The sequence below is a fragment of the Sarcophilus harrisii genome, chromosome 1 (assembly GCF_902635505.1).
Source record: "Sarcophilus harrisii chromosome 1, mSarHar1.11, whole genome shotgun sequence".
NCBI lineage: Eukaryota > Metazoa > Chordata > Mammalia > Dasyuromorphia > Dasyuridae > Sarcophilus > Sarcophilus harrisii.
Genome location: NC_045426.1, coordinates 593,804,397 through 593,830,991, shown reverse-complemented (window position 1 = coordinate 593,830,991; position 26,595 = coordinate 593,804,397).

Sequence of the window (26,595 nt, the reverse complement as noted above, 5' to 3'; positions counted from 1 at the left end):
CCACTCCTTGTATAAACCAGAATCAAAGCTGGAAGGCAAGCCAGCAGCCAGAGAAGACCAGAAGCACAGTGAAGATTTGCACAACTACAGCATATTGGCAATAAAGCCCAACCCTTGGAGCAAACCTTAGAGGAGACCCACCTCCAGTATGAACCAGGAGAGAAATTCCTATTCCATTGCAAGCATAGGCCATTGAACAAGCCACATCAAGCCACATTAAAAAAAAAAAAAAAAAAAAAAAAAGTTTGTGACAGTTCCCTGTCCACTGCAAGAACAGAGACCAATTTTTATAAGGTTTTTATTTAAGGTACAAAATCACAAAACAGGCAGAAAAATTAGCAAAAGAAAAAAAAAAGAAAAATGAACTTGACCTTGGAAACTTATTGTGGTAACAGAGATAATTAAAGCACAGACTTAGAAAAGACAATAATGTAAAGGAGCTTCATACAAAGGCTCAAAAAAGCTTAAGTTGCTTTCAGGTCCAAAAAGAGCTGCTGAAAGAGCTCAAAAAAAAAAAAAAAGATTTTAATAAATGCATAAGTAGAGCAAAAATTGAGGGGGGAAATGAGGGTAATTAAAGAATCATAAAAATGTTGATACTATGTGACTTTGAAAATGGATGAGATTAGCCAGTAAATTGCCTGAGCTCTCCCCAGTTTTCCTCAGAAATAATGCTAAATCAAATCACTGAACAATTCTGACAGAAACTATAAAATTTTGTAGTGAAACAATTTTCCAACTTAATATACCTTAGAAGGACTTCAGCAAAGGTTTATATCACTTGGGTAAAAAGGGAGCCCAACCAAATATAGGCACAATATAGGCAATTTTGCAGAAGGCCCTTAGCCACTGAACAGATCAGCAGTAGAGACCCATTGATACTGGTTCAGTGAGCCAGTGGGTCAGTATTCCAGCTTTCAGGTCTTCAGTCCCAGTGCAGAAAGCAAATTAGAGCCACCAAACTCTGGCACAACAGGCTAGGCCAACCCAGGACAACCTCAGCATAGAAAGTCAGTAATAAAGTCTCTGTCTCCTACAAAAGGACGTGGTAGTGTCTCCTATGCCCTAGGAGCAGAACTCAACTTTAAAAAAAAAAAAAAAGAAAAGAAAAGAAAAGAAAAGAAAAGAAAAGAAAAGAAAGAAAGAAAGAAAAAGAAAAGATCTCTAACTATAAAAAGCTGCTTTAGGCAGGCAATAGGGAAGTTCAGAACACAAACTCAGAAGAGACCAGCAATGGCAAAATTTCTACATGTGAAACCTTAAAGAGAAATATAAATTGGTCTCAAACTGGAAAAGTTCTCTTGGAAGAGATCAAAAAGGATTTTAAAACTCAAGTAAGAGAGGTAGAAGAAAGAATGGGGAAAGAAATGAAAGCTATGCCAGAAAATTATGAAAAAAACCAACAGCTTGGAAAAGGATGCACACAAATTGACTGAAGAAAACAACTTCTTAATAAATAGATTTAATGAAATGGAAAAAAAAAATCACTGAACAAAATAACTACTTTAAAAGTAGAATTGGCTAAATGGATTAAAAGGTTAAAAAAAAAGTAACTGAAGAAAATAATTCATTAAAAATTAGAATTGGATAAGTAGAAGAGAATACCTCAATGAGATATGAAGAATTAGTCGAACAAAAATTGTAAAAAATGAAAAAAAAAAACAGAAGTAAATGTAAAATACCTAATTAGAAAAAAAAAAAAAAAAACAATGAACCTGAAAAAAACACCCAGGAGAGATAATTTAGGAATTATTGTGCTACCTGAAAGCCATGATCCTAAAAAAATAACAACATGGACAAGCCTCTTTTAAGAAATCAAAGAAAACTGCCCTGATATCCTAAAACCAGAGGATATAATAGTCATTAAAAAAAATGCACAAATCACCTATTGAAAGAGACCCCAAAATAAAAACTCTGAATAATAATATTTGGAGCTAAATTCCAGAATTATTAGGTCAAGGAAAAAATAATGGAAGCATTTAGAAAGAAATAATTTAAATCAAGAAGCCAGAATAACATAAAATTTAGCAGATTCTACATTAAAAGATCAGAGAGGTTGGAATATAATATTCCAGAGAGCAAAATAGCAAAATAGCTAGGATTACAACCCAAAACCCAACAAAATCGGATATAATCTATTGGGGGGGGGGGGTAATGTACATTCAATGAAATAATGAATTTTCAAATATTCTTGATGATAAGATCAGAGCTGAATAGAATATTTGACTTTCAAATATAAGGCTTTAGAGATGTATGAAAAGGTCAAAAGGAAAGGGAAATCAGGAGGAACTTAATAAGGTTGCATTGTTTGCATTCCTACAAGGAAAGATGAGAATTCAAAAGAATTCTGTCATTATTGGGGCACTTTGAAGGAGTATATATATATATATGGAGAGAGGACACATGTGTTAGTTGAATATAAAGGTAATATATCTAAAAAATAAAATTAAGGGCTAAGAGAGGAATGTACAGGGAGAAAGGAAACAGAAGAGGTAGAATATAGTAATTATTACACCTAAAAGAGTCAAGAAAAAGAGTTTATAGTGAAGGGAAAGAGAGGAAAAGGGGAGTAAGTAGACCTTACTCTCATCAGAATTGGATTAAAGAGGTAATATATATACAGCCACTTATGTGTAGAAATCTTTTTTATTATACAGGATAGAAGGAGGGAAAAAGGAAGGGAGATGGTAATAGAAAGAAGAGTAAATTGAGGGGATATTCAGAATCAAAACACTTTTGAGGAATGGCAAGATGAAAGGAGAGAGAGAATAGAATAAAAAGGGAAGAAATACAGTTAATAAGAATAATAAACCAAGTTTTTCTGGCAAAGATCTCATTTCTCAAACATATAGAGAATGCATCAATTTTATAAAAATAAGAGCCATTTATCCAATTGAGATAAAAACAGTTTTAAGATGAAGTAATTATAGCTATCTATAATCATATTAACTTACTATTGATTGAAGAATGTGAATTAAAACAAATGTGAAATATTAGATTGACTAGAGAATACAGAAAAAAAAAATTGGCAAAAGGGGTGAGGATGTGGGAAAAATGAGACATTGATGCATTGTTGGTGGAGTTGTCAAATTGGAGCTATGCCCAAAGGGCTATAAATCCATGCCTACCCATTGACCTAGCAATACCACTACTTGGCCTGTATTCCACAAGATATTAAAAAATAATAATAATCTGTATGTACAAAACAAATTCATGGCAGCTCTTTTCTGGGGTCAACGACTTTGGATCCTAAAAGGATATGCTCATCATTTGGATAATGGCTGAATAATTTTTATAGTTATGATGGAATACTGTTGTACCATAAGAAATATCTATTCTCAGAAATATCAGCAAAGACTTTCAACAACGACTTTGTACTGTGTTTGCAGCAATATTGTAGAATGATAGTTCTGGATGATTTAACTAATCTCATCAATGCAATGGCTAAAGATAACTCTAAGGACTTAATGATGAAGATCCGTACCCAACTGAATGGAGATTGAAACATACTTTTAAAAAGTATTTTTATTTTCCTTGAGGGTTTTTCATTGTTTTCTTTCACAATATGACTATTAATGAAATATTTTTGCTTGATTGTATAGGTATATTAATTGCTTGCATTTTCAGTGAGAGGCTAAAGATGAAAGAATAGAAAGAATCTGGAACTCAAATTTTAAAAAAATGTTAAAAATTGTTTTTACATGTAACTGAAGGAAAACAAAATACAAAATAAATTTTAAATAAGGAAAAATAAAATGAATAGCAAATACAAATATTCATGGTCACAGGCCTTATATCAGGTTCAGATAGAGAGATACCAACACTAATCTCCTTGAAAGCATTTTTTTCCTCTGATCTTATAGGATATCATTGAATGGGAAGTAGACAGCAGAAGAGAAGGGTTGAAACAAAGAAAGGGGTACATTTTAGCTTGGTGATTGCCGCCATTCAAAGAGGATGGGTTTGTAGTCAGAACCAGTTATAGAATTTTTCAAATCTCTCTGAGTACTCCCTTTAAATGTAACCATGTCTCAAAAAAGGCAGAGGAGTTGGAATATGATATTCTGGAAGACAACATAAATAGGATTACATGTAAAAGTCATCCAATAAAACTGAGTATGATCTTTCAGGGGGGATATAATAGATATGTAATGAAATTCAACATTCAAGCATTCTTAACTAAAAGATCAGAACTGAATAAAAAGTTTTATCTTTAAATATAATACTCAAGAGAAGCATAAAAAGGTTAATATGAAATAGAAGATTTAAATGATTCAATCAGATTGAACTGTTTATATTTCTACATAAGGCATAATTATAACATTAAAAAAACTATCACTATTAGGGCAAATAAAAGATGTTTAGACAGAGAGCATGGGTGTGAATTGATTTTGATGAACTGATATTAAAAAAAAAAACCATAAACTAAAGAGGTTAAAAAGAAAATTGTACTTAAAGAAGAGGGAAAGAAGAGTTAGAAAGAATGGGGTAAAGTATCTCAACTGATTGTCCTTTGTTCTAATAGAGGACCAAAATAATATTACTTTGTTGTAGTCAGTACAGTGTTACCTGACTATGACTGATCAAACCAACCCAAACTTAGAAAGCCCTCCCACAGGTCAGACATAAATAGTCCATATGAACATTTGGAATAGAGATGTCTCTAAATTTACTCATCTCAAGTTTCTGTTCAGTAAATGGTAATTGAGCTTCATTCATAGAGCACAAAGCCTTCTTTGATGTGAGCAAACCATGCTGAGCTGTCTTGTGCCATAGTTTCCTATGTCACATAATCAATTACAAATTTCTTCAGAGAGATCTTGAGAGTGTGCTTCTATTGCTTCCTCTGATTTCTAAGTGAGCATTTGTTTTCTGTGAATTCTCTGTAAAATAGTCTTTTATGCAAACTTCTGTTTGGCATTGGAACAAGATGGCCTTCCCATCAGAGTTGTGCTCTGTGTAGTAGAGATTGAATGTTTGGCAGTTTAACTTGAAAAAGAATCTCAGTGTCTGGTGTCTTTTCTGACTAGGTGACCTTCAGAATTTTTCTAAAACAATGCAAATGGAAGCAATGCAGTTTCCTGTCATAAAACTGCTGTATTGCTTGGGTATCACAAGCATAAAACACAACAGCCATTTAGAGCACTTGAATTCATGGTATTCTAAGAAGAAGTATTATTAATTACATACAGTTTGTATTGTTAAAGACAAAAATTAATAATTAAGATAAAAATAATACCTAATTGTCTCATCGTCTTATTTATTCTTGCACAAAAAAACACATTACATTTTATTTTACTCCTCAATTGCCTCTCTTCAAGGAAAGGAGGAAGATATGGAGACTTCTTTGCCATTCAACAATTGTTAATTCCAGAATCCCACTAATACAAACTTAAATAACTTAAAGCATCACCAAAATATTGTGTTTTATCTATAACACTATTTTTTCTATTGTGCTTTGCACTATTTAATACTAACTATTCAATAATTTGGCAAGTTCATTTTTATATGATTATATATATTGATGTGTATTCCTTAGGAGTATTTGTAATCTCTAGTAGAACGCTCTGGGCTATCTAGGAGAACTGTCCTTGGCCCTGTGATGTTCAAAAATTTATATCAATGATTTGGTTGAATGCATTCATGAAATCCTTGTCAAATTTATAGAGGACATTAAGTTATATCAGACAGCTAACATACTGAATGACAGGAATGTCAGGAATTTATGCAATTTCAATAAACTAAAGTGATGTGCTGAATCTAAAATGAAATTAAATATTTATAAACAAACTCCTATACGTGAGTTCATGGAATAAACCACACAAACACAGAACATGGGAAAAATGCATTAGCTAGACAACATTGTATGCAGGGGGGTGGAAATATGATTTTAGTGGACTTTAATCTCAGTATAATTCAAAAAATGCAATATGACTGCCAAGAAAATAGCTTTGCTTGATCTTCAGACTGAGATTCATACCACTCAGTCTGAGAAAAATTATAGTTCTACAACTTAGAGTTAAGAATATATTGAAAATGTTATGTTCTTTTCTGGGTGTTAAATTTGAGGAAAGTTATTGACAAATTATTTCATGTTTAGAGGAAGATCATGAGTAGGTTAAAAAAACATACATCAGTGATAATTAATCTCCAATAGAAATGAATCCATGTGGGCCACATATTGATTTATAAAACCACAAATTAACATTATATATGTCATTTTTTTTTGCATTTCTCAGTTTATACTTCAGGTCACTTGTATCAAATTTTTGCTATATACTATATCAATCAATCAATTAACCAACAAGTATTTAATAAATCCTTTCTTTGACCATACTGTGACAGGTTCTAGGGATACAAGTACAAAAAATGAAACAATGCTTAAAACAAACTATCTACTATAAATTAGCTTGATATAAATATATGCGCAATATAAATGTGAAATTAATAAATATCGGTAAAGTAGTTAGGTACAATATAGTTTAGGTCACTAACAGCTGCATAGGGGATCTGAGAAGGGTTATACAGATCTTGCATGAGCTATATCTAAAAGGAAAAAATTCTTTGAAAGGGAGGCAAAAGGGACATTATAGGTATAGAGAATAGTGAAAAATCAAGGTGAGTAAGAAAGGAAGCCATAGAAATACCAGTTGATGGATCTTAATCCTAATCATTAATCCTTAAAACCTTAAGGTTTTAAGATTATAGAAAAGAAGACTTTGATGGAGAATGTGGAAAAAGACACTAGAATTTTGGCTTCATATAAGGGAAAACTGTTTAACATTTACAATTATGATAAAATAAAATGGTAATATTTCTTCACAAAATTCTTTAGTATGGATATCACATGCATTTTTGTGTACATGCACAGTCACACACATATACACATTCATATATACATATACTATATATACATACAATAATGAAAAGCAGTATATAAATATTTGCTACAATAAATCATAGAAATTTTAAGTATTAGAAGTATTCAGAGAAGAGAATATATTGCAGGATAGAGGAAAGAGCACGTAACCAGCAGTCAGAAGGAGAGATAAAAGCTTTATCAATAACTAATCATAAATCAAAATTCAATCTGTGTCTTTGTTTATCTATTAAAAGGATATAGTAGTACCTATCCTACCAACGCACAAAAGGGTGGAGGGCCAAATAAAATATACATTGTATATGAAATAACTATATACATATATGTATAGATAGTATATTTTGGATCACAATCCTTATAAATTAGGATACTTAGAAAAAGGTTAAGGAATTTGACAATATTGCAAGATTCAAATGAGAAGAAAGAATGGCCATTGATATGCTTGAAGGTTTATATGCAATGGCTCCAACAAAAATAATAAGAAGCAACTACAGAAAAACAGCAACATAAGAGGAATGTTCTGTAATTTGATTAAAAGAAATGGTATAAAAGGCCATGAAATAACTAATAATGGGGATTTACTCGTAATTGACCTATAGCCAAATACTCAGTAATATTTCAATGAGGCAGCTAGGTGTTTTAGGGGATGGAGTATTGAATTTAAAATGGAAAGTGTGAATTCAAATCCTTCCTCATACATTTCATAGCTTATGATCTTGGATAAGTCATTTAAGTTCTCTCATTTTCAATTTTATCATCTATAAAATGGAGGCAATATTAGCATCTACCTCTCAGTAAGAAACAAATTTTCATACATACTCACACACATAATTATAACATATACACACACATGGTACTTTGAAATTCTAAAGCACTATATGAATGCTGCTGCTGTTGTTGAACTTTGGCTTTTACAGAATAAGCAAGAACTGCTTATTAAAGGCAATTGAACAAACTAGATTCATTTATAAGATAGGATTACATAGGAAATCTCTGTGATAGACTTCCTTGCAGCAGAGGCATAGCAAACAGAAAACTTGCCAAACATTTAAAGAACTATCAAAAGTATCAATGAAAGATTTGGATCTTACTCCCAACAAATATGACAAAGGAGAGTTTTGTAATTCCCTGTGGAGAATATGGAGATAACAACAGAATTCTGTGTATTTTTCTTATTATCTTGACAAATGGCTGATTTTATACCATTCACTGAGGAATCACCAATAACCACTCATTATCATTAGTTGTATGTCCAGGATGAGATTCAGAGTAGATTCAGGATATTAATCAAGATAACTACTACTTATTGTTGATTCATTTAGAACCAAATGATATTGCTAGAAAGAATCTAGAAAGAAAGGATGGGATATAGTTATAGCAAAGAAACAAACAAAAAAAATTCCTTTAGGTCTGAACTGATATTTTTTTCAGAACCATAGATTTAGAACAAGAAGGGACTTTAGAAGCCATTAAGCCTAACTTTTTTACCTCATTTAAAAGATGAGGCTATTGAGACAAATATGTTAAATTGCCCAGTCTACCATGCAATATTTCTTCTTTTCATCATTGCTTTTGAAAGAATATAAATGCTTCAAAATAGGGAGATAGATATGGAAAGTGAAGAACAGGCTAAAAAATATGTCTGAAAAAAGTTTTGAATATCTTCACTATGATTAAGATCACTTTATTAGAGTGGGGGGAGAAGTTTTGTGCATGCACATATATGTGCATACATAGGTATGTGTATATACATATATATATAAAATATGTATGTTTATATATACACACATATACATATGTGTTTATATGTTGCTATATAGAATTACAAAATGAATCAATTGGTCTGACAAGTTTACAAACAAGTATGACAAAAAATCATATGCTTAGAGCTAAAACAAAAACAAAAACCTAACCCCTTTGTTTAATAGATGTTAAAACTCAGATTCAGAGAAGTTAAGATTTGTCTGAGTTCACAGTTATAGTAAGTTTATAAGATGGACATTGAATTCAAGGTTGTTTGAATCTAGGTCGTGCACTCAATCCACTAGTTTCTGCATTTTCTCACCATATACTAGCATAGAATGATGAAAATAATCTTACACCATCACTAGTCTAGGGTGATACACAATTGTCATATTTCTCTTCATATGTTTGTCATTGATTTGTGTCCTAGATACCAAGGTGGAACAAATGACAGAAACAAAGTTTATAATAAAGAGAATTATAAGTATCAACTAATATGAGAAAATTCCTAGGATGCACCTAGAGCTGTTCCTAGAGGAAGGTACATTTATTTTTTCCTCTTTAAACACATGTTAATAAAAGAAAGAAAGAAATAATTAAAAGATTAAATATACAACTAAAAATCCCTGAAATATCAACAAGTAATATCCTCCAAATATTTATAAAGATAAAAAAGTGATTATTTTATCCAATCAAATCAGAGGTAAATATAAAAACAAAAAAAAAAAGGCAATTGGTAAATCAGAGATTTTGAAATTATTGATAAAATCATCAAACCTAAATTGATATTTTAAAAAATCTCTGAATCTCTATATTACTACCAAATACCATGTTGTCACTAATCATGTGACTTTAGCATAATGGAGCCAACCAAATCTCAGGAAAAGATAAAAGATGCTTACTATAAACAACATTCAATTCTTGGCATAAAATCAATAAACTCAACAGAATATTACATTTAAAATTGTCTATATGAAGATTTTATGTCAACAATCTCTTAAGACTTAGACAGCCTCCAGACGTTATTTAGAATATGCCAAATCTGGGCATTCTAAGAAATACGTTTAATCTGCTTAGTTAGACCCTAGCCATTGTTCCTGTGAGTGAGAAAAGAACTAAAGAAAATACAATGCACTTTGTAACTGATGTTTGATTCAAGTGTCCAGTAGAGATAGATATTAAGCACTCTGGATCTGGCATATCTTACAGTAAGGCGCTGGGAGTTTTTATCTTCCATACTGGATTCCTACATCCAATGTTTTCTTATTTAGGTTCTATTTCTGAAAACATTCTTCTGCTGCTTCTTACATTAGAACTGACCATGGAGCAGGAGAGGTAGATCTAGCCATGGTAAGAGGATCTACTCCCATTATTCTTTGAAGTTTCTTTGACTTATGTTATGGGTCAGAACTCTGAAACAAGGATTCTTACAAGGTGCTAAGTCAGTAGAATTGATGAGACAATGGTTATCTAGTTTAGCATGGTGATTAATAGTTCTCTAAGCTTAGTATGATTGATTTAATCTTACAACAAATAATGGTTTCCTAGTGATATAATGATCGGTTTATACTCCGTGTAGAGCATATAACCTGGGAGCCTCAGCCAGAGTCAGAGCAGAAAAGACAAAGGACTAGAGGCGGGAGCTCAAGATCTCTGAGCCAAGTTGAAAGAAAGAGATTCATTCCACCTTCAGTCAAGCTCCTGGTGGCTCTCCTGGGGGACCAAGAGGCTTGGTGATAGAGCCAGAGAAGAAAGAGGATTGGAGGCGGGAGCTCAAACCTTCAGAGCCAAGTAGAGACAGATTCATTCCATCATCAACCTTTGTGGTGACTAAAGGCTGAAGCACGAGCCTTCAACTCAGAGAGATTCACCAGCTTCATCAGCCTCATAATGGCTGGCCTGTCCCTTGCTCCCCCCACCTAAACCAAGGCTGATCTGAAAGGCTCTCAAGAAAGCTAGCTGAGCACCAGGCAAGGAAACTAGATTGTAAAGGAGATAATGAAGGATATAGACGTTAACACCTGGCTATTCTTGTTGTGATTACTCAGCTGAAAAGAAGGCTGCTCCCAGAGACCTCCAGAAAACCAAACTAAGAACCCTACAGATTTACAGACCATTAGCCTTTAGCATGATTGTGGCTATACAAATAAGATCTGTTCCTATTTCACATTTCTACTTCCATTCCTTTCCCCAGAACCCCAGTGCTCCATATATAGGTGGAAGATATAAACAAAGCAAAATTTATACTCTTACCTATACTAATACCAGAGGAAGCAGATAACAGCCTGACCAAGAGTGATTGCTGGAAAAATAAAAGGAAGACATTTTGAAGACATTATGTTGAAATAACCAAAAAAGATTAATGAAGTATTAACTTTTAGTAGTTGTTCAGTCTTTTTTAATATATGTTCAACTTGTCATGACTTCATTTGGGGTTTTCTTGGAAGAAATACTGAAATAACTTAGCAATTAAATGAGACTAACCTGACCAAAACAAGAGCAATAAAAAAAAAAAAAAAGGTTGGAGCACCTTCCAGTGAAGAATATTTTTAGTAGTTAATAATATTTGGGTTAGCATATTATATTGACCATGTTATAAATACCGGCAATATGGAGAGAAGTACATCCTAGTGTGAAAATTTGAGAAATTAGGATCAATGAAGTTAATGTAAGGCTGAGAACTTAAGTTAGTAGAAAAGCACAAGATAAGGCTGTAGCTCAGATTTAATAAACCATAATCAAAACAAATTCATGGATCAAAAGTTAAATAAATAAATATTAAGTATTTTAGTTAAGTTAATATTAAGTATTAGATACTGGAATGAGTCACTAGGTCAAAACAAGGCAATCAAACAGAAAATCCCTATATTCTACCCACTGGTAATGAAGAAAAAGACATGAAATTAAGGTCTGACCAAGACAGGCAGAAGCCTGAAGTCAGAAACTTTTATGACCCAAGTCAATACCTCTAACTTTCCTGGGGTTATTTCCTTAGGGCAAGGGGGAAGAGGGGGAACACGTGAATGAACTACATGGACTCTTAGATGTCTTCCAGTTCTAAATTTATGATTCTATGATGCTGGATTCAACCTTACATATAATCATGTCATCCCTATTTTTAATGAGACCCTGAACATTTAATTATTTTCTCCCAATATTCAAACACTTAAAAAGGAGCTTAAATGAAAATCCATACAAAGTTTCTGTTCTATTGGATACTTGACTAATTAGAAATATTTATCTACTAGAAAACCCTAGACAACAACATCATCCCCTCCTCTTTAGTTTTGCTAATCAAAATATTTGGTTAAGTAGGGACACTATATTGTTCATTTCTAGTAAGATTGGAGGGGGGGAGACAGTGTGTAGTAAATTAAATTTTCAGATAAGACAGTATTTACCTTCGGGAGCCCGCACATGATTACATCTTCTACACCTGCTTGGAATGATTGCCTTTGTTCATCAAGCTCTTATTCAAATCCCAAAGATGCATCTATGAACTTTAACCATCCTTCTATGTGTATTTGAGAGAATTTAAGCTTCATAAAATGATAACAATAACTGATTGCAGTGGTCTGGGGAAATAGAAGCATCATGGGAGAAATATAGAATTTGAGTATGCAATTAAAAATGCATTAAGCTTGTGTTTAAGTAGCTTCCTTCCATAATATTATATTCCTGCATTTCTGAATTCATGCTGGAGGTACTCTGATAAACTCAAGCAACTGAAAAAAATGACCTCTTAAACTACAGTCTTGTAACCAAGAAGAAAAATTAGACACATTTACATATATGCAAATATAGAATTAATATACACATACAAAAACACAAACATGTTTACAAATAATATAGTTGAGGTGCTCTCACATACATATTTGTGTCTGTATGTGTGTATGTAACAAATTCTCTTTCTTCCTGATAATGAGCTAGTTAATCTGTACTATGTCATAATAACATATTTTGGGTCCTTTTCTCTTTTCCATGTAGGAGACATTTTTCCTTTTTTTTATTATTTTTTATTATAGCTTTTTATTTACAAGATATATGCATGGGTAATTTTTCAGCATTGAGAGTTGCAAAACCTTTTGTTTCAATTTTTCCCCTCCTTCTCCCCACCCCTTCCCCCAGATGGCAAGTAGACCAATACATGTTAAATATGTTAAAATATATGTTAAATACAATATATGTATACAGAGACATATTTTTCTTAACTACCAAGAGGAAAATGTCCTCTTAACCTAGATGAAGAGAATGTTTTGCAGCTTGAAAGAGCCCTGTTTTCATCTGTGCCTTGGTGTTCAATGAATGATTATGCCCAGTGTTCAGTTCACATGCCACAGACCACAAGGAGTAATATCCCTCTGCTCTCTAACAGTTTTCAGGATAATTGTTGGCAGGGAATTGCACTGATATGTCTCAAGATAATGTTTTATTTATATACTTACTATCAGATAGTCTCATTAATGGTGGCATAGAAGTATGATATTGGTTGAAGCTTATAAAGCATCTACTATTCAGTCCTAAAGTTAATTGTATTTATTTTTTGTTTTTTTTTTCCTCTCAAAATACCCTACTGATTTAATTATCCTTGAACACATACAACAAACATTATCAAAATATTTATATTTGTTGAAAACTATAAAGAATTTGTATCCTTTGTAAAAAGAGAGAGATATGAGAAGATATAGCATGAGGTCCACAAGTATTACACATTGCTTGTGGTTTAGGTCTTTTTCAATATATTGATAAGTTTTTCTGATTTTTCTTCTCCTTTTTCTTCTTTATACTTTAAAAAAAAACTCTTTGATAAAAGAAACGAGAATACTGAGAAAAAAATCTATTTTGAATTCATTTGCATTATGTTAAAAACAAATAGCTAGACATATCACCAAATAGGACTATGTATATGTACAGTGTGTAACATATAGAATTATACACATATTATTTATATACATGCATATATGCATGTACACATGTATTTTTATATGTATGTTTATGTCTACTGTTATACAAGCCTATTGTGAAATGCTATGTAATAACAATAACAATAGCATTTAAATAGAGCTTTAAGGTTTTCAAATTATGTACATATTTTAATTCACTTTATCAATAAAACAACCTTTGAAGATAGATGATATTATCTCCATTTTACAGAAGAAGAAAGTGAAATACAGAGAATTTACATGATTTGCCTAGAGTTACACAGCCACTAACTTTTTGAGTCAGGTCTTCCAAATCTTTTGATTTATCCACTGAAGGCAGTACCTGGAAACATACTATAGTCATGTGTTTTTCGGAATATTAGAGACACAAAAGCCTTCTTACCCAGGGAAATGTGTTAGAAAATACCTTTGTATTGGATCCTGTGTGGTCTCAGAAAGCTAGGACAGAGAAAAGATGATAAATGAGAGAGGAAAGTAAAATGTCCTGTGACTCATACAGATACTATCTCCTGACAGGGAAATATCTCTAAGGAATTATATTCCATAACCCACCCTCATCGTCTCTTTCAAATCACTGAGTCTTACCTTCAGCTGGCCTGGATGGTAGGTTACTCTTGAAGTTACAGCTGTACCAAGTACAGCAAGGCTCACAGGGACCAATTATAGACTAGAGGAATGGCTATATCTTATTTCAATTACTTGAATCTAAAACTTTTGTTCTTTTCTCTGGTCTTTCAATAGTCTTCCTTTGAGTTTTTTTAAGGTGCCAGAAAAGGAAAGGCTTATTCTTCCCTCACCCCCACCTTATTTCTCATCATGCTTGGCACAATGCTCTGGTCAATGGAAATTCAACAAATTATACTGATGATAAAGATATGGCAACAAAGAGTAAAGAGGAAGGAGAATGAGATTTCAGAAAGTAAAATGACTGAGATCCCTATTCTAGGATGTTATTTTAATTATCTAATAAGTATATTACAAGATTCCATTTTTAATACAAATATTCCCATGTGAGTATTATTCTAGTAACTATTCACAAAGTTTTCAGTAAGAATCAAATAGCACACATTGACTGTTTCTCTCTGAGTTTCACAAATTTGTCTTTAAAAACAAACAAGAAATGGTGTTTAAATAGTGCTATATAAAACAGTCTTTTCCTTGCTAGCCTGAAACCTTTGACAGGATTATTTGCCAAGGAATTACCAGGCAGAGTTAAGTCAAAAGAAGACATTATCAATATTCTAAAGCCTTTTTCCAGCGACAGGCACAACTCAGTTTAAACTCCGTATAATTTTGCCTTTCTGTTTTGGCATTATTTTGTAAGGTCTGTCTCAGAGCAATTAAAATGAGAATACAATCGTACAATTCAATGGTATCATCAATTTCCAGCTCCTTTGGCTAAGACTGCTGAGACTTCGAAATAATGAGAAAGAAAAATTTATATAATGCCTTTTTCTATCCCATTACATTTTTCATTAAGCACTTATAATGCATATTTTAGACCAAATTTTGTTGACCTAAAGGAACTTTAATTTTTAAGTTTGTTTTTAAACACTTCTTCCTACCAATACTACATGACATTCATATTTTTTGCATTCATACATTTTTTTAAAAAAAATTAGAACAAATTAAATTGAGGTTTTTGAGCATTTCTGTTTTTGCAAATGTCATGACAACCATGAAAGTATGAATACTGTCCTGGAACATGAAAAACAGAGTTGGGAATCACAGTTAGGAATAGAAAATTAATACTTAAGTCAGTTTTGAGTAATAGACCCTTAGGTATCACCTCTTCATTTCTAAAACTGAACTACAGTTTAGAGCCTGTCAGTCAGTCAAGCATTTATTAAGTGTATGGAAGGCACTAATCTAAGCATTGAAGATTCAAATAAAGGTAAGAATCAATTACTATTCTCAAGGACCTCATAGTCAAATGGGGGAGACAATATGCAAGTTATTGCATAAAAATAACTTATATTAAGGGAAAATTGTGGGTGTCTCAAAAGAAAGGTACTAAGATGAAGGATTAAGACTTCTTGTAGGAGATGAAACTTTGATTTGAAGGAAAGCAAGAAAGCTATGAAATGGAGATGGGAATTATTACAAGAGTGATTGACATTTAGTGAATATTCCCACAACTTGAAGTTGGACTACCATATTTGAGAAATAGGAAGCCAATATTACTGAATCATAAAGTGCATGAAAAGGCAAGAATACTGAAAAATAAGATGGAACCAGGTTATGAAGCAATTTCAAAGCTAAGGGAAAATTTTATATTTAATCCTGGAGATGACAGAGAACTATTGATGTTTGCTGAATAATGGACAGACATCATCAGACCTTTATTAAAAAAATCAATTTATGAAACAATTTCTAGTCATATGAAAAGATGCTCCAAGTCATTATTAATCAGAGAAATGCAAATTAAGACAACTCTAAGATACCACTACACACCTGTCAGATTGGCTAAGATGACAGGAAAAAATAATGATGATTGTTGGAGGGGATGCGGGAAAACTGGGACATTGATGCATTGTTGGTGGAGTTGTGAACGAATCCAACCATTTTGGAGAGTAGTTTGGAACTATGCTCAAAAAGTTATCAAACTGTGCATACCCTTTGATCCAGCAGTGTTACTACTGGGATTATATCCCAAAGAGATTATAAAGAAGGGAAAGGGACCTGTATGTGCACGAATGTTTGTGGCAGCCCTTTTTGTAGTGGCTAAAAACTGGAAACTGAATGGATGTCCATCAGTTGGAGAATGGTTGAATAAATTGTGGTATATGAAAATTATGGAATATTACTGTTCTGTAAGAAATGACCAACAGGATAATTTCAGAAAGGCCTGGAGAGACTTACATGAACTGATGCTGAGTGAAATGAGCAGGACCAGGAGATCATTATATACTTCAACAACAATACTATATGATGACCAGTTCTGATGGATCAGGCCATCCTCAGCAACGAGATCAACCAAATCATTTCTAATGGAGCAGTAATGAACTGAACTAGCTATGCCCAGAAAAAGAACTCTGGGAGATGACTAAAAACCATTACATTGAATTCCCAATCCCTATATTTATGCACACCTGCATTTTTGATTTCCTTCACAAGCTAATTGTACAATATTTCAGAGTCTGATTCTTTTTCTACAGCAAAATAACGTTTTGGTCAGGTATACTTATTGTGTATCTAATTTATATTTTAATACATTTAACATCTACTGGTCATCCTGCCATCTAGGGGAGGGGGGGGGTAAGAGGTGAAAAATTGGAACAAGAGGTTTGGCAGTTGTTAATGCTGTAAAGTTACCCATGTATATATCCTGTAAATAAAAGGCTATTAAATTAAAAAAAAAAGAAAAAAAATCAATTTAATGCTAAGTGGAAGATAAATTGAAATGGAGAGAGACTCAAGGCAGGGAGACAAACAGTATGGCTATTAAAGTAAAATAATCCAGACATAAAGTGATGAGGAACTGTCTCAGTCTTATGGAAGTCAGAAGAGAGAAGGGAGCTTGTTCAAGAGATGTTATAAATTTAGAAACAAAAAAAAAATGTGGCTACTGATTGTATATAGAGGGTAAGAGGGAGAAGTTGAGGATAATAATTAGGTTTAGAAGATGGTGGTAGTTTTAAGAAAGTGAGGGAGGATAATAAGTTCAGTTTTAGATGTGTGGAATTTAAAATGGCTATAGGATATCCAGTCAAATTGCCTCCAAATTATGTGAAATATCAAGACAGAATAAAGTTGGAAAAGAGATTGGAATCAGACAAGTAGATATAAATATAGAATCATCTTCATTGAAACTATGAAATTGAAGCCATGAAATAGTATATATAGAAAAGAGGACAAGGACATAATTTTGTAGGATTTCAAAGGTGAGTGGGCATGATGTGAATAAAGATGAAGATAAGAAAGAAAGAAAGAAAGAAAGAAAGAAAGAAAGAAAGAAAGAAAGAGAAAATTTGAATAAAACAGTGTCATGAAAATTTAAAGAAAAAAATTCAAAATGAAAAGGATGATTAACACTTTCAAAAGTTTCAAAGAGATCAAAAGGATAAGTATTGAGAAAGCCAATTAGATTTGACAATTAAAAGATAATTTTATGATTTCACAGAGAGTGGTTTCAATTTACTAATAGAATCCATACTGAAAAAACTTAAGAGTGTGAGAGTAAAGGAAAGGCAAGCATTTATTATAGACAGCCTTCTCAAAGATTTTAGATATATAAGAGAGGAGTGTGTAAGACAATATTTAGTAAAGATGGACAGACTAAGTGAGGGTTATTATTCAGATTGAAAGAAACAAGGGCATGTTTTTAACGTTGTAGGGAGGCAGGGAATAGACCAGAAACAAATAAAGAGTAGAGAGTAGATAGTAGTATTCTGATGAAGAAGAATAGATGGAATGAGATAACATGCATGTAGAGAAGTTTGTGTTAACAATGAGAAGGTTCATCACTTTACGTAAAATAGGTGAAGGTAGTAACAGAAGGCATCTGATTGATATAGGATGAGAAAAGGGTGAAAAGATGATGTTCTCTTAAAACTTTTCAATTTTTTAAAATGAAATATTAGATAAGATCCTCAGGTAGAAAGAGGTGTGGAAGATTTAATTAAGGATGAAAATGTTTTTAAATGCTACTCTGCTGATTTGCATAGTGGATTAATTAGTAAATATAAAATGGTCATCTTACTTCAGTAAGAGTCCAGTTGATAAAAACCATTACATTGAACTCCCAATCCCTATATTTATGCCCACCTGCATTTTTGATTTCCTTCACAGGCTAATTGTACAATATTTCAGAGTCTGATTCTTTTTGTACAGCAAAATAACGGTTTGGTCACGTATACTTATTGTGTATCTAATTTATATTTTAATATATTTAACATCTACTCGTCATCCTGCCATCTGGGGGAGGGGGTGGGTGGTAAGAGGTGAAAAATTGGAATAAGAGGTTTGGCAATTGTTAATGCTGTAAAGTTACCCATGCATATAACCTGTAAATTAAAGGCTATTAAATTAAAAAAAAAAAAAAAAAGAAAGAAAGAAAGAAAGAAAAAGAAAAGGAACTACTGGAAACTAAAAAAAAAAAAGAGTCCAGTTGAGATTATGTAACATACTTGTAATGGACCATCTTATCATGGTTTTGTGATTTCTTCTAGTTTCATCCAGCAGATTATAGAAGATATTAGCTTCCAAGTAGGATGTTTTTAGAGGAAAGAGAAAGGGTGGGGTAGGAAAAAAGGGAATTAGTATTTATTGGGCACTTATTATTTGCTAGGCATTGTGATAACTACTTAACAAGTATTAACTCATTTGATCCTTACAATAACCTTGAGTGGTAGTTGCCATTATTATCCCCATTTTATAGGTGAGGAAACACACAAATAAAGATAAAGTGATTTAGCCAAGATCACACATATAGTTAATATCTCAGACTAGATCAGACTTGAACTTCTTGAGTCCAGGTCCAGCATACTGTTCACTATCCCATTTTTTTTTCCATAAATGACAATGAAATACTATACATAATGGGAATAATATGAGGCTGAGGTTTGGAAGGTCAAAATCTTCCACACTAAAATAAAATAAAAAAGTTCAATAGACTCAATAAGAAAACAGTAGAGAGCTGGAATGAATCATCATGAAGTCATGATTGGGAAAGGAAAAGGCTGCAAAGTGCAGTACAAAGGTATTGACCTAGAAAAGAATCAAGGCATGTATGGAATGGAGATTGTAGCAAAGATGAAGAAGATGCTTTGGAATTAAAAAGCAGAAAGAAAGGGGAAACAAAAAAGAATTATTATCAGATAAAGGGATTTCATAATTACAAATATGGATTTAGACTATGTATAAGTGATAGATTATGATCTGGCATCTTTGTGTATATGTCTGTGACAGAGACAGAGACCGAGAAACAGAGAGATAGACACACATAAAGAGAAACAGACAGACATACACCACACACAGTGAGAGTCAGAGACAGAATGAGAAAGAGTAGAAGAATCCATCATGGTAAAGAGTAAAATAATACTTCATGGTAACCCCTAAAAGGAGTAGAAGAATTCATTAGGTTAGAGTATCTATGAGAGTATCCGTATATGTGTTGATGTTTCTATATGAAAATAAGAGTTGAGTTAGAAAAACTATGAGCCAGACACTGAATTCACTGAAAACAGAGAATACCCTGAGGGGTGGTAGATAACAACTACCAGAATCTTGATAGGTTAATAAATTTGGACTGAGGTAGGAGAGGTTATTGAGTGATGGTGATAAAGGGAAAACCAAAAATGGGCAATGAGGAACAAGCAGTCATCTAATACTCTCAGCATTGAGAGTCAAGATATGAGTGGAAGTGAAACCAGTGTTTGAAAGGGTAACTATGGAAACTGTCATTAGAAAATAGACAAGATTCAGAAAGCAGAAAGATAAGAGTATCAGTAAAGGAAATTTTTATATGAAATTCAGTTGTTTACCTATGGAGAGATTCCAGAAAGCACCCAGTTAGTAACAAACATGTATAGGTAAGGAAAACAAATTCTTAGATAGATAGAATAGATAGATAGATAGATAGATAGACAGACAGATAATGCAGCCTGAATCTATCATTTCTTTTGAAAGATGTACAATATTCTTCATCACTGATTCTGTGCAATAATAGATGCTATTTACAATAATCACAGTTCTTAAGTCTTTCAGAATTGTCTGTTTTTTTGTTTTTTTCTTTTACTTTTTGTTTTATGCAATATCAATGCTACAAATCAAATGTAGTTCATTCCCCTCTCCCTCCCCCTCCCCCCAGTAAGTGTGTTTTCTCACAAGTCAGTTCTATTGTGGCAGTTTCACCAACTTTTGATATGTTTGACAACATTTTAATAATGATACTTTTTATATCATCAAATTCTACATAAATACTGATACCTGATATCACTATAATGATACTATTCTGTATTAAAGACCTGTAAATGTATGCATATTAAGTTTAATATGAGAAATCATAATCACTAAATTGCTGCTAATAGCAATGTCCATTTGCATTATTCTTTTGGCATTTAAGCTGTTAATTGTTTACTTATTATGAAAACAAAAATAACTCACACCACCATAGGATGTGAAGGAGGAGAAAATGTGAGCTATTTGGAGATTTAAGACACAAGATTCTCATTCTACAAAAGGGAACATCCCAGTTATACCCCAAACAAGGCTTCATATCACTCATGGCTCCATTTGTCTGGAATTCTGACTCCAAACTCACTGTGGCTTGACCTCCCAAGTTCAATGAAGATCATTGCTGACACTTAAAACTAAGAACAAATATCACGGAATGGAAAGTTTCTGAACCATAGTAGATAATAACCAATGTGGGAGATAGGCAAAATAAATTTTTATAAAATACAGACATAAAACTAAATGTTAAAAATGAAAATGGTTGGTCATTAATTTTCCTTTTCATGCTAGTCATTATTGTTGTATATATGGGCATTATATGGGCATCTAAGTGGTGCAATGAATAGAAAGCTAGGCTTGGAATTAGAAAGCTTCTTCTTTCTGAGTTCAAATCTCATCTAAGATACTTACTAGCTGTGTGATCCTGGATAACTCACTTAACTCTGTTTGTCTCAGTTTCCTCATCTATAAAATGAACTGGAGAAATAAGTGGCAAAACATTCTTGTAACTTTGCCAAGAAAATCAAATATAGATTCACAAAGACTAAGGTGCAGCTGAGAATTGATTGAAAGCAAGACAAATGTTCATTTTAATTTTTAACATCTTCTACATAAAATTCCATTTGTAATGTTTTATATTAGCTTTGGAAGAGCAAAATCATTTTTGTTCTAATCAAAACAAAGTATAGAATTAAATTCAAAGACCTTTTCCTGTATATTTTAATTGTTTTGATGCATTATACTTTTCCCTGACCTATTCTTAGTTCTTTCATTTAGTTTGATATCTCTGAGTTACATTCACATCACTTTATGAACTGTTTAATGAGTAGCTACTCTACTAAACCTGGGGTTATGGGGAAAGGGATATATAATGATACAGAATAAATTATAAGCTGTCCTTACCCTTGAAGATATGGTAAGGAGAATAACTAAAGTTAAATAGTTATAATATAACACTGGATATTAATAGTAATATTATATTTATTTTATACACTTATATGTTGATATTATATTATATATTTATATATTAATATTATAAGGAAAATTATGAGTGAACTTGGGAAAATTCAGGGTATTTAGGAAAAGTGGATATTTCTTCTATTTGTTATGCCTTCCATAGAGGATTGATGACAGGAGAAATTTAATCTGAACAGGAAGAATAGGATTTTCTGGAATCACATAAGTGAGAAATAAATGAAACTAGAGAACTAGATTTGCATCATATTACTGAGCTTCTCAGATATCCAGCCCAGAAAACATCTAAAAGAAGGCTTTTAGGAAGGTAAGAGCCTCAACAACATGCCACGTGAAAACTAGATTTACTCAAGTGTTTTTTGGGATAGTTTTTGTTTGTTTGTTTAGTGAGGCACTTGGGGTTAAGTGATTTCCCCAGGTTTACACATTTAGCAAGTATCAAGTGTCTGAGACCAGATTTGAACTCAGGTCCTCTTGACTCCAGAACTGGTAATCTATCTACTGTGCCATCTAGCAGCCCTGATTGTTTTTAACCTATATAACATACATTTTAACATATATTTAACATGGCTTTTGATACAGTTGGTTTTCTTTTTAATCCTATGTATTTTATTTTATGCATTAAAAACATTACTCTTAGAAAGGGTGTACAATATTCATCAGACTGTCAAAGGTATTATGACACATGTTCATGTCTATACACATATAATCACGCACATACATGTACACACACAAATACACAAATTCCTTTGGAAAGAAAGAAAAGCCATGGCAGTAGCTTAAGTATTTAAAGGGTACACAGGTGAGATAGGGATTAGATTTTTTCTTCTTGGCAATAGATAATAGAACTCAGATTTATGATATTAGGTATTAAAAAAGATTTTGATTTGATTCTAGCAATTGGAGCTAACCTAAAATGTAATAGGTTGCCTGAAATCTCATGAAATACTAAATCTGCCTCTCTAAAGTTTTCTTTTTTTTTTCATTTTTTTAATTGAAGCTTTTTATTTTCAAAACATATGCAAGGATAATTTTTCACCATTGACCATTGCAAAACCTAGTGTTCTAATTTCCCCACCCCTTTCCACCATCTCCTCCTCTAGATGGCAAGTATTCCTATATTAAACATGTTATATATATATATATATATATATATATATATATATATATATCCAATATAGGCATACATAGTTATACAATTATCTTGCTGCACAAGAAAGATCAGCTCAAAAAGGAAAAAAAGTGAGAAAAAAATAAAATTCAAACAAACAATAACAAAAGAACTGAAAATGCTATATTGTATTCCACACTCACTTTCCACAGTCTTCTCTCTGGATCTAGATGTCTCTATCATCTCATTGGCCCTGGCCTGAATCATCTCATTGTTGAGAAGAGCCACATTCATCAGAATTCATCATCATATAATTTTGCCGTTGCCACGTACAATGATCTCCTAGTTTTACTTATTTCACTTAGCACATTTATGTGCTAAGTTCATGTAAGTTTCTCTAAGCCTCTCTGAAATCATCCTGCTGATCATTTCTTATAGAACAATAATATTCCAGAACATTCATATACCATCTTATCTTGGTGTACAGTATTAAATGGGGGTCATATTGATTGATTTTTTTTTATCATAGTGCATGGCATATTATGTGTTTGATGATTAACAGAACGACCCAAAGTCCCTCTGAATAGCTAAAACATTTCCAAAGATTAATTTATTTATACCACACCCTCTAAACTAACTCCTTCCTCTGATTTCTCTGTTTTCTGTTAATGACATTACCATATTCTCAGTCACTCAGTCTTGAAACATTAAACTTTAAATTCAGATTTACCTTTTCTTTTGTCCCAGTTTCTTGCATCCAATTATGTGTTAAAAATATGACTGCACAATCTTAAATGTAATTCTCTCTCCTCCCCCCAAGAGTTTTTGCTTTTTAGTTATCTTTGCCATTATCCTAGTTCAAGTTCTCCTTCCAAAACTATTATAGTGGAGTGAATACAATAAAGATGACAATACTATCTAAACTAATCTAATTATTTAGTGCTATACCAATCAGACTCCCAAAAAATTATTTTAATGACCTAGAAAAAATAACAACAAAGTTCATATGGAAGAACAAATTGTCAAGATTTTCAAGGTAACTAATGAAAAAAAAAATCAAATGAAGGTAGCCTAGCTGTACCTGATCTAAAATTATATTATAAAGCAGCAGTATTATAATAATATACTATAAATAATATATTGCAAGGGTGTAAGCCTAGAGTCACAGCCAATGACTATGTAAACAGGGATGCCTGAACAGCGCCTGTTGCCTGTGTTTGAGCTGCTGAATTGCTGGATTGGCTCTCCTCCCATTGGCAGATACCATGTGTACACAAAGCCCATGAGCTGCTTCTCTGAATGATGATTGGGGATTGCCTACTGTTCATGTGCTGATTACGCTTGCAAAAATGTATATCAACAAGGCTGTACTGCATAATAAATTGGAGCTCTTTTCACACTCTATGAGTCTCCTGCCTCATTCATCTCACTTCTGAGATCAAAGGGCTCGTATGCCATGAGTTCTTAAAAGATGGCTGTAATAATATTTAATAATAATAATAAACTGGGGAGAAAAGACAGATTGGAGAATGTTGGAAAGAATTTTAGTTGAGACCTAAAAGAAGTCAGAAAAGTCAATGATTGGCATAGAGGAGGGAAGAAGCTCTAGGCATAGAGGTGACAAAAAAAAAGTCTAGAACTTAGATGTCTTGTTTATGAAACACCCTGCAGAACAGGGTCACTGTATCAAAGAGTATATATCAAGGAGAAAAATGTAAGAAGACTTAAAAAGATAGAAATGGGTTAATTTATGAGGTCTTTGACTGTTAAACAGATCATTTTTGTATTCAAGCAATAGGAACCCATTGGATTTTACTCAATAGAAAGGTTGACATGATTTACTGAGTAAAGGAGTGAGAAATTCTGAGAAATGGAGACATAAAGACAAAAAAAAATATGACAGATGCTATCAAGAAGATCAAGCTCTAAGGGGAAATAAATATGTATATATCAGGATAAATGGAAGCCTATCTCCAGGAGAAGGAACTAATAGTGAAAAAAGGGGGGGATAATATCTATCAGGCAATTGGAAACATATGTCTGTAGAAAAGAAGTCTTTCATATAGAAGAATAAACTTCTTTCTGTTGATAAGATATAAGAGGTAAAAACAGAAAAATAAAAATTCTAAAATGATTCAGTTGTGTTATTTTTCAGAAGTCCTGATAACAAACAATAAAATTTATGTTTACTCTTCAGCAATTTTCAAGTGGTAGGTAACAAACATTACAGTATTGTTCTATAAATTCCATAGTACATTAAGTATGTATTGTTTTTAAGCACAACATTGGTTTTATTATAATGTATGAGAAATTAAATGTACACATTATTTATTAGGAATGAGTATTACATTATCCATTTTATAATGCCCAATTATAAAATGATAGTCATTCAAAAACATTTTACAAATTGTAGATTTCCTAGCAAAGGACATTCAAAGTATTAAACATATATGTTATATTGAAACAATATAAGATTTGACATATATTATCAATATGGTAAGATGGTAACATACATCAATAATTGATATATGCTATATCAATACAAATATTTACACTATCCAAAGAATTTTATATATATTTTCTTTTAATATAAATATTCTTCCCCCTGCCCTTTTTAACCTCATTCAATGATTTGAGGCATAAGATTTCTATTAATACAATCTTATTTCTATGTATGTCATTTTTGAAACACATAAAAATCTTCCACAGGAAAAATATTGATTTAGTAAATGGAATCTAGTTTTTACTAAAGTTCATTTTAATTATGTCTTCCATGTTAGAATCTTTAGTTTTAAATTTTTATGTCTTTATGCATATTAGACATGCGTAAATCTATAAATTGTATATGAGTATAAATGTGTCATCAAATTATCTCACTTTTATATTTTATCTTTTCTATATAGTCATATTTGGTAAAGAAGTATTCATCCTAAATTAAATTGTGGATGCCACAAAGTCATAATATGTCCAAGAAGAAATCCATTTACCTCATGTATGTGAGCATTTCAGTCCCACTGAAGTTTTGTATTATTTTACCTCACCACAGATCAAACCCTGAATCCAATTTTCATATTACTGCACTCAAAAACATCTGGTGAGCTCTAAATATGGTTTGACACAATGTTTTCATTTGTGTTTGTCAATTGATAATGAAAAAGTAAATTATATTTGTTTGAACTAGAAATATATTCCAGTATAGGATAAAAAGAAAAGAATTTTATGTGAGAGAATTGGTAAGAAAGTAAAATCAGCCATGCTTTTATTCCTAAAATATTTTACTGGAAACATTTCTTAGATATAGGCATAAATATAACTTGATTTCCCTCCTTTGCTTTGTAGATATGACATGATAGGTTGGATTGCTATTGCAAGACTTGCCCTCAAAGGTTTGCTGAAGTATATGCATGGCTAGATATCATAAAGAATTTATACTGAGGTGTTAGAAGTGATTTGAGAATCCCATTAAAAGAAATAACCTTAATCATCCACAATAACATTGCATTAATTATTAATAGATCTAATCAGTAGTCTGAAATTGCTTACATCTAATATTAATCAGGAAGAGAGATGAATTCATAAAATCATGACATGCCCTCCATGCCTCTAGATATTTTACAGTATTGTTATTTACATGCTTCACAGTTAAAAGAGCACTATACAGAGAATCAGAAGACTTGATGCTTCACAAGATAGACTTCATTACAATTAAGTTTTACTCACAAAATTAACTTATCCATTATTAAGCCACCTCACAAGAAAAGCAATAA